General features: G+C 50.8%; 1 protein-coding gene across 11 annotated transcripts in view; it reads left to right on the top strand.

Moving 5' to 3' along the window:
- MSI2 (musashi RNA binding protein 2) overlaps positions 1 to 13,445 on the top strand; it is a 204,581-nt gene that overhangs the window by 83,063 nt on the left and 108,073 nt on the right. The window contains exon 1 of one of the 11 annotated variants that reach the window (XM_059866268.1): positions 4,892 to 4,916. The exons of the other annotated variants lie outside the window; for them this stretch is intronic. The gene's annotated coding sequence lies outside the window, so the exon portion shown is untranslated. Of the gene's footprint in view, positions 1 to 4,891; positions 4,917 to 13,445 lie in introns of those variants that run through there. 11 annotated transcript variants of the gene reach the window in all.

Here is a 13,445-nt window from a genome sequence, read left to right as displayed (position 1 = left end):
CAAGTATGTAAGAAGTTCATCCTGCAGCTTTCAATTTTCATTATATACATCTCCTGCAGGGGCAATCGTTGTGATGTTGCAGCTGGTTATTTCTGTGGCCTGGCTCTCCCTGGAGATGGATGATGACAGTGCAAACTTGAACTTGCACGAGTGCCAGTGTTTCTGTGGGCATATTTGTAGATAAATGGTTAAGCAGGAGAGGCAACCCTTGGGAAGGCAGAGGGGGTGAAGAGGCTGCCACACAGCAGCAACTTCCCCTGTGTTGGTTCGTTGTGCCTGGGCTTTGTGGAATCTGGGAAAGTAACCCAATTATTTCTCATTAAAGTAACCCAGAAATGTAGCAACAAGCAAGGTGTCATTGCTAAAACAACACCAGGAAGCCAGGCAAGCTCTTCTTGGTGTCCAGGGCCTGAAGCAGGCAAGGCAATCATTAAAAATAATGCATTATAGTGCCCATAAAGTTTCCTGCAGTATATAATGGCCCACAGGGGCCTCACCTAGTTTTCCATATATGATATGGTTGCAGCATCTCATTAACTTTCCCATAACACCAAATACACTTCTCTTGAACACCCCCTTCAGGCTTCCCAGGTTTTGCCAACTATTTCCTAATAAGCAGGAACTTCAATATTTGTCATGCTTGCCTTTTGTCCCCACTGGGCTGAAGGAGTGGTTGGCCTCTCCTGCCTCTCTAATTTCCTATTCCTGAATGCTCTGGGCAAACCCAGCTCTGGCAGGGTCTGCTCCTCTCACTGAGAGGACTTCCATCAGTTTTCCCAACTCTAGTTTTAAGAGTTCCCCCTGCTATTTCTTCTGTTTAAGAGCATGTCTGCACCCAGGGGTTACTCTTGGTATAGCACACAAACTTTCCCAGAGATCTTGGCCTTGGAAGCAGCACAGCCCTTAACCATCCCAAATGAGAAAGCCAGATGGGTCCTGGAGAGATCCCACCAAATCCTTTGCACCTGGCTGTTGGTGCCAGGACTGCCCTGGTGGGCTGTGGGTGGTGGCCTGGTTGCTTTCTGCCCTGGAGAGGCTCCCTCAGGGCTGGGCCCTGCTGCAGGTGTAGCTGGGTTCAGGTAGGTGGGTCCTGGGGGAAGGTGATGTTTTGAGCTGGCGTGGCTGTGATGAGCTCAGGGATAAAGGGAAGGATGGAGCTATGCCTGTGCTGGGCTTAGGAGCTCAGCTCTGCAGACGTGGCACTGATTTGCTGTGTTATTTTGGTCTTATTCAGGTCTCTGTCCAAAATCTGGGACTAATGGTGTGGCTTTCCCCTTGCTGCTGTGACTGCAGGCTGTTGCAGGGGTGAGCTGGCTGCGTGCAGCACCTTGCTGCGACCTTGATCAAAGTCACAGTGCTGCTGGGAGAGCAAATGATGACAAATAAATTCACCTTCACACAGTTTAGTCTAGCTGGCTTTGTTCCTCCATCCCTGATCCTCCCCGCAAAGGGTTCTGTTTACTTTCCCTGAAATGGAAGAGGCCCTGCTACACAGTCCTCTTTCAAAAATAAACCTCTGAGAAGGAAAACAAAAGAGAAGGAACAAAAATCAGGCATTGTCCGATTATACAGAGCAGATCCTGATTCTGAGTTCCAGGCAGCTGGAGCCAGAGGTTTGTTTAAGTGTAACACAAATTCTACCATTTTTGGATGGTTTGAAAGTCTCTGCCTCTCCCTCCTGTACTTTCAGAAAACAATCAAAAAAGAGAACTGCCCATCCTGTCGAAAAGAAGAGCTGCAGAGATTCAATACCCAGGATGGCAAAAGCAAATGAAGGGACAGAAACACTTCCCTCCTTTGTGCTCTGCCTCCCCGAGAGTGGCCTTGGAGCTGTGGGGTCTTTGTGCCAGCCAGGCTTAAACGCCTTGCTGGCATCAGCAGATGCATCCTTAGCCCTTTGCAGTCATGTTTCTGAGGTAAATGAGCACTAAGTGTTGGTTATTGCCACCCTGAGAAGGGCTGAGAGGGATAGCTGAGAACCTCTGTAACGCCAGGGCTGCACTGTGTTCATCAATAACTGGGGTACAGGTTCCTGGGGGGCAGTAAGTTTTGCTTTCCATTTCTTTGCAGTTTAAATGGAGAGGTTTATGTACTTACTATTCCTTGACCTAAAAACTTGCTCTGTAAAAGGTACAGAAGGTGCAGGCTGAGATAATGCATCCTTTGGGGCTGGAGGCTCACTTTGACCTGTGTTTACATGGTGTAAGTCACATTGGGGTAGAGCTGTGCCAACAGGCCAGGGCAGCTCGTGCATCAGGGGCTGTTCAGCCCTGTCACAGTGGAAATGCTGGGTGAAAGTGCCCAGTGCAGTTCTGCCTTGGCCTTTGGGATCAGGGAAGGGCCCTAAAAATAAAAGAATTAGAGGTAACTGGAGTTGGTTTGCACACAGAGGGTGTGAGTGAATGTGGTCCAGCTGTCAGCAGCACTGGAGCTGGGCTTATCTACATGAGCTGTGAGTTGGGCTCTTGATTTTGGACAGTGTGGGCTGGGAGAAATCCTTCAGAAGAGATTCTTCCCTGTGAGGGAGGTGAGGCCCTGGCACAGGGTGCCCAGAGCAGCTGGGGCTGCCCCATCCCTGGAAGTGTCCAAGGCCAGGTTGGACAGGACTGGGAGCACCCGGGATAGGGGAAGGTGTCCCTGCCCATGCCTGGGGGTGGAACAGGATCTTCAGGGTCCCTTCCAACCCAGACCATTCCAACCCAGACCATTCCATGGCTCTGTCTCAGCTGAGTGAAGCTCTGTCTGTGCTCCTCCATGTGCCATCCCTGACTCCTGTGGCCTGCCCAGGCAGGGTGAGTGCTGGTGCTGGCAGCCCCAGCAGCGTGTGCAGCTCCAGGTGCAGCTGCTGTGTGCCACAGCCCGGGCAGGAATCCCTTCCCTTGCTCAGAGTGCTGCTGAAATATTAATGCAGAACAAATCATCCAGTTTAAACCCAACAGCAGACGGAGGAGGGAGCCGTGGGGTGTGATGCTCACTGTGGTTTGTACAGGGACATGTGCCTCCTCTGCTGCTGGATCCTCCTGGCACAGTGCCCTGAGCCAGGTGGGCAGGAGCAGGATCTGTATGACCTGCTCCTGTGAAGTGCTGGGAGTTGTTGGGGTCCTTAATCCTCCCCAGCTCCTGGGAACTAAGGTGAAATGAGAAAAGGAGCGTTGCTATTTTGCATCATCTGTGAGTGATGGGGAGGCTACTTGGAAAAACTTAACTGCTCTTAGGACTTTCCCACACTGACTGTTTAAATCAGTTATTTTTCCCAGATGGTAAATCCAGGAGACTTCCTCAGCAGCCTGGTGGTAATAATAATACTTATATAGCACTTTACATATTCCAAGCTGTCCAAAAAGCTGATCTGTCTTGTCTGCTGCAGAGATGTGTAGTAAAACTTGAAGGATATTGGCCTGAATTTGTAGTCATTTATCAGCCATCTATCTGGGGGTGAATTTACTTTTCTGAGGGCTTGTACCATGTGAGTAAACTCATTTCTCCTGTGGATCGTGACATTAATTCCAGTCTTCCATCTTGGTAGTGGAGATGATCCTTAAGCAGAGCAGAGAAGAAAGATGTTTTTCTGGCTATTGCACTGCAAAAAAGATGAGCATGGCTTTGGAGAAATATCTCAGCCTGTATAATGTGTAAATGAATGTGGGCCCTGAGAAGGAGTGTGGTGTTTCCCTGGCTGCCATGTGGCACAGGAATGGCCATTGCCTCTCTGACATCATCTCTCCAAGGCTTTGCTGTTCTTTAGAGGAGTTTCCAGGGAGCGTTAGGCGCGGGCAGAGGGAACAGCTTTGCACACCTGCCTGCAATTAAGGAGTTTGTTTTCGTTCCCTGGGTGGTTTATGGCAGTCCCAGGGACAGTCTGTGCCATGCAGAGCTGTCCCTCAGCCAGGTGTGCAGTGCTGGAGGCTGAATGCTCCACAGCCAGCCCTGTGTCCCCTTCTGGTGTCACCTCGGGCGCGTGGGAAGCAGGCAGAGCCCAGGGCTGACACGGGCAGGGTGTGGAGTGTGGAGGCTCAGGGGCTGGGTGGAGGCTTCTGGGGGACTGGAGGAAGCAAAACATCCTCAGCGAAAGGGGCCAGGGAGAGAGCCAAGTTCCTCGAAAGAGGACCTTGCAAGGAAGGCGCAGATGACATGAAAAAGTAATTAAAAGGAAAGCCCTAATGGGACGTTAGGGGGAGATGCAGCTGGAACTTGAATAAGCAAATGTAAAGAGGGAATTAAGTTTGTAAGCTTTCCTCCGAGGAACTGCTGGGGAAAACAGGGCAACAGCTTCTGCTGATGTAAATCAGCACTGAGCCCGCAGCCCAAGAGCTCCAGCCGGGGAGTGTGGCTCATTTGATATTTGCTACTCCTAAACCTGGAAAACACACGGGCAGAGAGGCTGTGCCGTTCTGCAGAGGTGACACGAAGGACATTTGATTCCAAAGTGAAGGATATTGACTGCAAAAACAAAGGGAAACTGTTGGTAATGTAGTTTGCCTGGGGCAAATTGGTAGTTTGCGATAAGTAACATTAATTTAAGTGTATAATGCTTTAAATTATCTGGGTAATTTAATCTATGTGATTTTAAAAAAATGATTTATCAGCTTTGATCTTGAATAAAAATAAAATAAACCAAATGAAACAAAACCCTTCAATTAATATTAGCACTTTCACTCTGGAGAGTAATACACAGCAGAGACGTTTATTTTTAGCTGTGAAGAATTTGCATGTGTGTTTCCAGATGTGTTCTCAGACTTGGTGCTGCTTAAAATTCAGCTACCACAGTACGTAGATGCCAATTTTCTTTTCCGTAGCATTTTGTCTCTGCCACCGTGGATGTAATTTTTTTTTCTTTTTTTTTTTTTTTTTTTCTTCTTTTTTCTCTTTTCTCCCAGCAGAGGTGGTGGAGGGGGGTGTGATGATTAAGGCAGCCGGTAAGTCTCTTAGCTTCCTCTGAACTTTACTCCCTCTGCCAGGAGTGACCTATTTAGATGAGGCCCTTTGGTGCAGTTTGGGGAGGTCAGGTGAGGTCAGAGCGCTGGCCGTGCCAGAGATCCCAGGGATGCAGGAAGCCAGGAGCTGAGCTGGCAGTTGTTCCAGCGCCTTCCCTCTCTGCCTGAGCGTTTGTTCTCCCTCTGAATCCCTGGGACAGAGAGGGACGGGTGCTCTGCAGAGCAGGGAGAGGCTGGAACCCCCCTGGGCAGGCCCAGGGTCCTGTGGAAGGGCTGGGCTGGGCTGGATTCCCTCTGCTCTGCTCAGGGATCGCTCAGCAGATGCAGATGGCAGCCCTGCCTCCCCTGCTCCTCCTTCCCACCATCCTGGCAGCCTCTGAACAAGGGGCTGCACAGATGGGTGAGATCCTCCAGCCTCTCTAATTCCTCTAATTGCCGTGTGCAAGAAAGGGAAGGAGGAAGACTGCTCCTCTCAGCTCGGTTGTCCCAGAGTGCAATCCCAGCTGAGCAGCTTTAAATAGATGGTCAGCTGGTTGTGAGGGCCGGAACTAGCCCGGAGAGCATGGCGTCTGTCTCCCAGGAATGCTGCCTGGTCATCAGGCTGGATAAATTAGGACTGGGACTGTTTCTGTGTGAGACAGGCTGCAGTGGGGATGGGGAGCAGCCCGGGATGTCAGCAGGGCTGGCGTGCTCCTGTCCTCTGGCGTGTGCCAGGGAAGGATAACTCTGGTCACGGGTCTGCCCAGGGCTGCCCTGCGAGCCCACTGGCAGTGGCACATCTAATAACTGATCCAGCTTAAGGAGGGAGGGGGGGAAAGATGATCCCACTGACAGGAGCAGTGGCCAAGCCTGTTTTACCTGTGTGCTTCCCTCCCGCGGCCAGGCTGGGTCCAGTGGCAGTGCTGCTCCTCCTCGGGTGCAGCACAAAACAGATTTTTCTAGTGGCTGAATTTAATCACTTAGATGCAGAACACTGATAGACTGAATCAATTTAATTCCTATTGCTCATGACTGGGAGGGGAGATAGGGGAGGAGGAGGAAGGTCATAACAATTTAGCAAACAACTTGGCTTTAAAACATGACCAATAGGTCGTCACTGTTGGTTTTCTTGAGTTGGGGTGTTTTTGTGTTTTTTCTAAACCTGCCCAGGCCTAGGCACATGGCAGCTTTGGGAAGGGGGAACACTGTGCTGTGCAAGGTGGGAGAGGTCATTTATTGGTGTGTGAGGTCTGAGGTGCTGGGGCTGCCATAGAGCTGTGGGATCAGCTCCATCAGGGAGGAATGTTGATGCTCCCCCCTCTTTTTTTTTGAGGGAGCTGCTGGAAAAGGCAGCTCGTAGTTGGGCTGTGAATGTCTGGAATGGCACGTGGTGTCTGAGCATTTGTTTGCTTCAGAGCATCTCAGTGCTGAGCTGCAGGGTGCCTGGGTGGTGCCAGAGCTCTTTGGGAGGCTCCAGTTACCTGCTGAGGCACAGTCCTGCTCGAGAACAGGAGGATTTAATTGGAAACGGAGCCGTCTGTGAGTCTCCTTTCAATACAGGGCCCTGCTGCTCCTCGAGTCTGCTGCACTTACACTTACAGTCCTTCCATATGAAGCCCAAAGGGTTGCCAGTGCTCTTGCAGTGCCTTTTCCAAGGGAGCTGGCTCTGCAGAGCACGGGCTGTGCAGGTTCTGTATTGCCCCTCCCTGATGCTTTTGGGCTCTGTTGCAATTTCAGTGGTCCCTGGAGATAAAGGTTCTGTGAGGAGGTCCCCAGGACTGGCCTGGGTAAGCTGTCAATGTCAAATTCATCCTTAAAAAGCATCCAGCATCCCAAGAGAAACCCCAGACCCATCAGGGTCTTTTCTCACACAGCTCTTGCCCTGCTGGGTGCTGCAGGACGTGGTGACACTGTCACTCCCGGGGGTACCTCGGGAGCGATGCTGTGCCGTCCTTGGCAGGGCTCCACCTGGGTGCCAGGGCCCCCCGAGGTGCCAGGGCCTCCCGAGGTGCCAGGGCCTCCCGAGGTGCCCTCCAGCTGGACGGGCAGAGCAGCACAGCCCTCGCCCATCCTGAGTGAGACACAGCAGTGCTGGAGTGATGAAAGCAAACTTGGCCAGCCTGACTGCAAACTTGGTCGCCTGCCACAGCCACTGGCCCATATGCACAGTGGTAAATAAAAGCTGGAGTTGAATTCCTTTCAAGTTTTATATAATATTCGCTACAATATGGAGTGAGGGGGGAATCCCTCCTAGGAATAGTTTTGCCAAAATACAAACCTGACCTTCTCTGTTCTCAGGGGCTGTGCAGCAGGGCGGCAGTGCTGTCACAGGAGGGAATTCTCGAGTTCATCACAGCTGTGTGAGGCTGTGGGACCTCCACCAAGAGCCCCTGCCCTGCCCCGAGCTGGGCTGGGCTGCTGTTCAGTCAGGTGGCAGCAGCAGGAGATTCCAGGGAGAGCAGCCCAGGCATGGCAGGAGGTGTTTGCTGCCTGCTCTGCTCTGCTCTGCAGCCTGGCACTGCGTGTGCAGCTGGGCAAGGACATGAACCAGAGCAATGACAGGGGGAGCAGAAGGGGAGGAAGTTCAGCTGTGCTGAGCGATGGTCAACTTAAAAATAGACCCATCTATTTATAGCCTTGGCAGCCCAGTGCCCCCCCGAGTGCTCCAGCCTGGCTGCATCTCATCTCAGACAGATGCAGATATATTTACACACACACACACATGGGGGGCAGAGACCCTGCCCTGGGGCTGGACCCTCAGGGTGCCAGGCAGCCTGGCAGCAGTTTGGGTGCCTTCTCCCTTCCTGCCCAGCTCGTGGGTGGGTGGCCTCGTGCCACCACTTCCCTTCCAAACCCCTGCTCCTAGTTGAAACTTAATCAAATTAAATCTTAATTACATGGGGCCCCAGGACAAAGTTACAGTCTTTTCATATACATTTTAAAAGAAGGGAAGGAAGTGTGTCTAGGGACTGCTTCCTGTGAGGTTGTCTGTCCAGCACTGAGGACTTTTCTGTTCGTTATCTGCCTGCCTATATTCAGTTTAATTCTGTGACCCACCAGGCAGGGTTGATATTTCTGGTTTTTACTTGTACAGTCCCTTGCATGTTCAGGCCTGACCTATAGCTGGTGCTTCTGCAATGGAAATAATCAGCAGAATAGATAAGCTTTGATGGATGGCACTGCTGGCCAGCAGAGCCAGCACCCCTGGGAATTGCAGTGGTTTTAGAAGGCTCCTGTGGCTGTTCTGAGACTGGGATGTCAGAGAGCCACAGCTCCAGCCTTCCAGCAAACCCTGCCTCTTCCTCAGTACATCTGTGCCTTAAGGCCCCTTTGCCTGAATTAGACATGAAGTTCAGTAAGACTTGGTGAGGGAGTTTCTTGTGCTTGAAATGAGAGCAGCTGGTTTTATTCCAGGGAGCACACTGAGGGGAGGTTAATGTCTCTCCACATGCAATGCCTGTAAGGGCAGTTGTGGGTTCTTTTTGGGCTTGGTTTTAGTTTAATGGCAGACTGATTCTATTTTAGAGTTTCAGCGTTGGGCTTCCAGTTCTGACTTGAAAGCCAAAGCTGCTCTTCCCCTCAGTAGTACACACTTAAGGGTGGAATTTCTACTTTAGTTTTCAATCTCTTGTGCTTTTGTCATTTTTTTATCACTACCTTATGTGTTCTTTAAACAGTTTTTTATTTAATCATTTATTCTTTTAGGTGGGTTTAATTGTATAAAGATTATCATGCATAAAGAGACGTCTATAATTAGCAGGGGGGTTGGTGCTGTTAGACAGTGTTTTAGTGAAGAAAATTACAGTGTTCACAAACTGTTTGGAGAATGGAGGTAGCATATATTAACACTCAACAGGTTTTATGTAATCCTGAGAGGATTGACTCTTGCTCACTTGGGTGAGTTTTAAGCTCTTCTCCAAGCTTAGTGTTCCCCTCTCTTCCTCCTCTTTCTCCTCGTGCAGAAGTGGAAACAGCCCTGTAATCTGCTTTTCCTTTTTCCTTGAAAGCAGGACTTACTAATAATAATTGTCAGTTTTGTATTGTTGGGCTGTAAAGAGATTTGCCTTTGGCTGCTGCACTGCCCTGCCCCTCCTGCCCCTCACTTGTGCCTGCTGGGGCCCTGGCACCGTTCACATGGACGTGCCCTTGGGACAGAGCAGGGGATTCCAGCTCCAGGGATTCAGCAGGGGGATGCACTCAGGGTGCTTTAGAGCATCCTGGGGCTCTTCCACACTGAGTTCTGGCCAGCTCTCCTGGAAAGAGCACATCAGCACTGCTCCTCTCCTTCCTGTGCCTGCTGTTACAGTGTGCGTGCATCAAACCACGGATAGACACGCAGAGCTGTTGTGGTGCTCCATTCCAGGTAGGGAATTGATTGGGAAGAATTCCTCTGCACATCATTTGTGAGCTGAAACAGGCAGGAGAAGCTGGTGTGCCATGGCTTGGCAGCCTGCCTGCAGTCCCAGGATTGTCAGAATTTCTTTTCCCTTCATCTCCTCCCCTTCCCCATTGAAATGACACGGCCACAGGGGACCATTGATTTCTGCTCTCCACGTTGCTAATGAAAAATTCCTTGTTGGCTCCTGGTTCTCTAAATCCTTCGAGACAGCTGCAGCAGTTCAGATACCTCAGGAGCAAACATGCCAGGCTGGGTGATGTACGACTTAGTGAACTTTAGAGGGACAAAAGGGTCTGCTTGGGTTGGCCATAAACCCGAGCCAGGCTCCCATCCAGGGATTATTGCATTTTCTGCAGCCAGTTTGCTGAGCATATTTTGCAAACTCAGTACACAGTTTCCATCTCTGATGGCATACGAGATTTATCGTGTTCTTAGTGCTTAATAATTGTGTTTTGAAGTTCAGTGTCAGCCAAACAAGAGCCATGAGTCTCAGTGCTGCTAAATAAAGCCTTCTCACGGTTCCCAGGACTCCACATGCGGTCCTGGTTTCCTTTGCTTTGCCAAGTTCAAGCCATTCATTCTGAGGGAAGGGAAGTATTACTTCAGATCACCTTGTGATGCTTTGTTGCCACGTTTTATGTTCCTGGACAGCACGGCAGTGGAACACTGTCCCTTTATGAAGTGCAGGGTGCAGATGGCAACTCATTAAAACTTAGTGATAATCACCCTTCCTATGGAATTACCACTTAAATCTGGTTAGTAGAGGGGGAGGAGCAGTGTCACAGAAACCTGCTGCTTCTGGGTGATTTAAAAGCATATGGGATTGAGTGTTTTATGTGTGCCCCTTGTCAGGAGCCCTCAGAGCAGATTGCCAGAATTGTTGAGCAGTTACAGTTTAATGGAGGTACAGGAGCTTTTGCTCTTGATCCCTTTGACAGTTAAGCTGTCGTCTCCAAGTGCATTTGGAAAAAAAAAGTCTTTTGAATACAGCTTTTTTTGCAGAATAAATGGAGGCAAGAACAAGTATGTGAGGCAGCTGGTGAGGAGCTTTTTGGTCATTTCAAGGTTGGGAAGCATTCTTTGGGGAGCGATGCATCATTGTTACACGGCCTCACAGCAAAAAAGGTACTTGCTTGTTTGTCCTCACTTGTGCAGATGGTAAGAGGAATGGTCCCAGGGGCCAGCTGAGAGCTTGGAAATGCCTGGCAGCTAGGAAAAATATTTGGATTCAAGTCTCAGCACTGTCACAGATTTTACTTTGGGACTTGGAGCAAGTTGCTTAGTCTCTGTCTGGGTTTCCCACCTGTGGAATCTGACTGGAGTGTCACTGCCTTCACTGAAGGAAAGCATGATCTGAGTGTGAGCAGGACTGAGTATTAGCTGTGAGTGCAGAGAGGGTCTTGGCCCATTTTGAGGCTGTTGAGTGTGGCTGGGGAGGTCCTGATTCCCAGGGCAGGTAACGATGTCTCCTCTTCCAGGGAGCTGCATCCAGGTAGAGAGGGAGCCAGCATATTTCAGCCTAGAGGTGTCTAAGAAGCCCCCCAAATAAATCACCCTGCCTGGGTAGCTCAGGTGCAGGAAGGGTGGGGCTTGTTGTTCACTGTTCCAGGGACTCATGCTGTGGTGTCCCCATGTCCCCTGTCTGTGGCTGCCTTTCCATGAATTTCCCTGGAGGGCAGCCAGTGGCTGGGCTGTGCTCGCCACTCCTGCTGCTGGCTGCAGGTCTGCTGGCTCTGTGGGGTGAGCCACCAGCCAGATTTGGCCACTCTTTCCTCTGAGTCACATCTGTCTAGTCCTCCTAAAGCAAACAGAAAGCTTTCCTGCTTTGTCAGTGCTGCTGAGTGTGCCGTGCCCAGGTCTGTGCCCTGCTTGGCTCCCACCTCGCTGGCCTGGCCGTGCCTCGAGCTGGCCAAAGGCTCACACCTCCTGTGCCAGGAAGGTGGGGTGCTGGGGAGAGAAACCCAAAACATCCCCAACAGTGTCCTGCCCTCAGTCAGCTGTTAGGTGGGGAAACCTTGATGTGGGGTGGGGCCCAGTGAGAGCTCTTAAATAGGGCCCTTCCTCCTCACTGCAGCTGTGTTTGGGTTGATAATTGTCTGTTCAGTGCATTTAAATGAATTCCTGATTCTGTCCTTGCATCTGGGAGAGCCTGACTGGCTCAGTCCCTGCCTGGCACTGCCCTGGCACTCAGCCCCTTGCTGGGGACTGGATTTCAGTGCCTTTAGGTGCTTTTTGCTTGTCCCCTGGTCCATGTTTTGCCTTGTTGTCAGCAGTCACACCCTGGCAGCCTGAGCCCCTGGGGACAGCAGAGGTGACCAGGGCAGCCACGCTCCCTCTGGCATCACTGCAGGGATGTACTGAGGGTCTGAGAGGAGCTTTGGCTGGCCCAGACCTCTCCTCTGGCCGTGGGGTGGAACCAGGACTGGGAGCTGGTGGGTGCTGCCCATGGGGGACGGGCTCCCCTTGCTCTGGGATCAGCCTCCTTTGCTCTGAGCTCAGCCTTTCTGCTTTAATTCTACAGCTGCCTTTGCAAAAGCAGACCAAGGCCTTTTTTCTCTCTCATCTCCTCTTTAACAGCCACTTGAGCTCTGGGGGACACTGGGCACATGTTTACTGGCAAAGTGTTTCCCACTGCAAATTGCAGGAGAGTTACTTGGAAGTACTTGAAAATAAGTGACTGTGGCTTCACCTCACCTCCCCTCTGCCCCTCATACCTCACACAGTGTTGGAAATTTTACAGTCAGCACCCTAAAATTCAAATGCACATCCTGTATCTGTGAGTTCTTGAGGGACCCCAAGTGTGAGGAGCCCTGATGGATGTTGAGTGCTCAGCATGGTACAAACCTGGCAAACCAAACAGACACAAGGGGTTTCTGATCTGTGTATTCATATGCAGGACAGTGAAGAAATGAAGATCCCACCCTCCTGGAAGGGTTTCATCTTTGGAACAAGGCAGGTTGGCAAGAAACCCACCCAAACATTTGTGTGCATTTGTTCCAGTACAAACTCACGTGTTCCTCCACAGCAGCCCAGGAGCTGTGCATGCTGCTGTGTGCATGCTGCAAGTACTTAGTTCTGCTTTATTACTGCTCCCACCCCCCAAAAACCAAAAACATAGAGAAAAGAACATCTGCTAGTGCAGAGCTCAGAGAAAAAGCTGCAGAGGAAGGGCCACTGACTTGGCTGCTGCTGAACTGGGTGAGGAGTTGAGGGCTTGGGGAGCACTCCCTCCCAGCCCCAGGGTGCTCATGCCCTGCAGGTTGGGGTTATGGTTTCTGTCTAATGATAGCATATGCAGATTAATTTTTAATAGAAATCTCTATCAGCTCGTGGTGCTCTGTTGACAATTGCTGGTTTTGGTGGAAGCAGACCCTGAGGCCCTTGCAGTGCTGCTGTGTGTTTGGCCACTGCTGTCTGCAGAGGGCAAGTGGGGCTTGCAGCTTTCTGTGGGGAAAGGGATTCTCCTCTCTGATGTAAAGGAAAACTCCAAAGTCAGGGGTTTGGACCAGTGATTGCAGTACTTGGCAATAAGTTCCTTTTGGTCTCCTCATCTTTGTAAGTTAGCTCCCAAGTGCACAGATGGGGGGAGTGGAATGATTTAAGCAGAAACCTCCCCCCTGCTCTTGGGTGCTTGCCCCAGCAAAGGTTTCACTGTGAAATGCTGGTCTCAGAATGTGTCCAGGAATGCACTGGGGATTGTGAGCACAGTGTTTGGTTTGGTTTTGCAAAGGAAGCTCAGTTTACCTTTAATTGTTTTGTGCATATTTCCAACAGATGCAGTTTATTTTCTTGTCAGTGGCTGCCCGTGCTGGGAATGCAGGAAGCTGGGAATGTGGCAGGCTGGCTGCTTCCATGTCCTAGGCCAGAGCAAGACCTGCCTCCTCTGCCTCCTCTGCCTCCTCTGCCTCCTCTGCCTCCTCTGCCTCCTCTGCCTCCTCTGCCTCCTCTGCCTCCTCTGCCTCCTCCCAACACCTTGCACATGGCTGCTCCCCAGAACTAGGCTGTTCAATGCCTGGCTGCTAATTGCTTTAGAAATCACCACTTTCAAGCTCTTGGTGGGGGACTTTTGATTTTTATGAGGCTTTTTTGTGGAGAGCAAGAACCTTTGATGTACTTTGAGTGTGTTGGTGCCA

Source organism: Haemorhous mexicanus, chromosome 22, assembly GCF_027477595.1.
Source record: "Haemorhous mexicanus isolate bHaeMex1 chromosome 22, bHaeMex1.pri, whole genome shotgun sequence".
In the NCBI taxonomy this organism is placed as follows: domain Eukaryota; kingdom Metazoa; phylum Chordata; class Aves; order Passeriformes; family Fringillidae; genus Haemorhous; species Haemorhous mexicanus.
The sequence above is the reverse complement of the archived record's forward strand: the minus strand, read 5'-3'. Positions and strand labels throughout refer to the sequence as shown.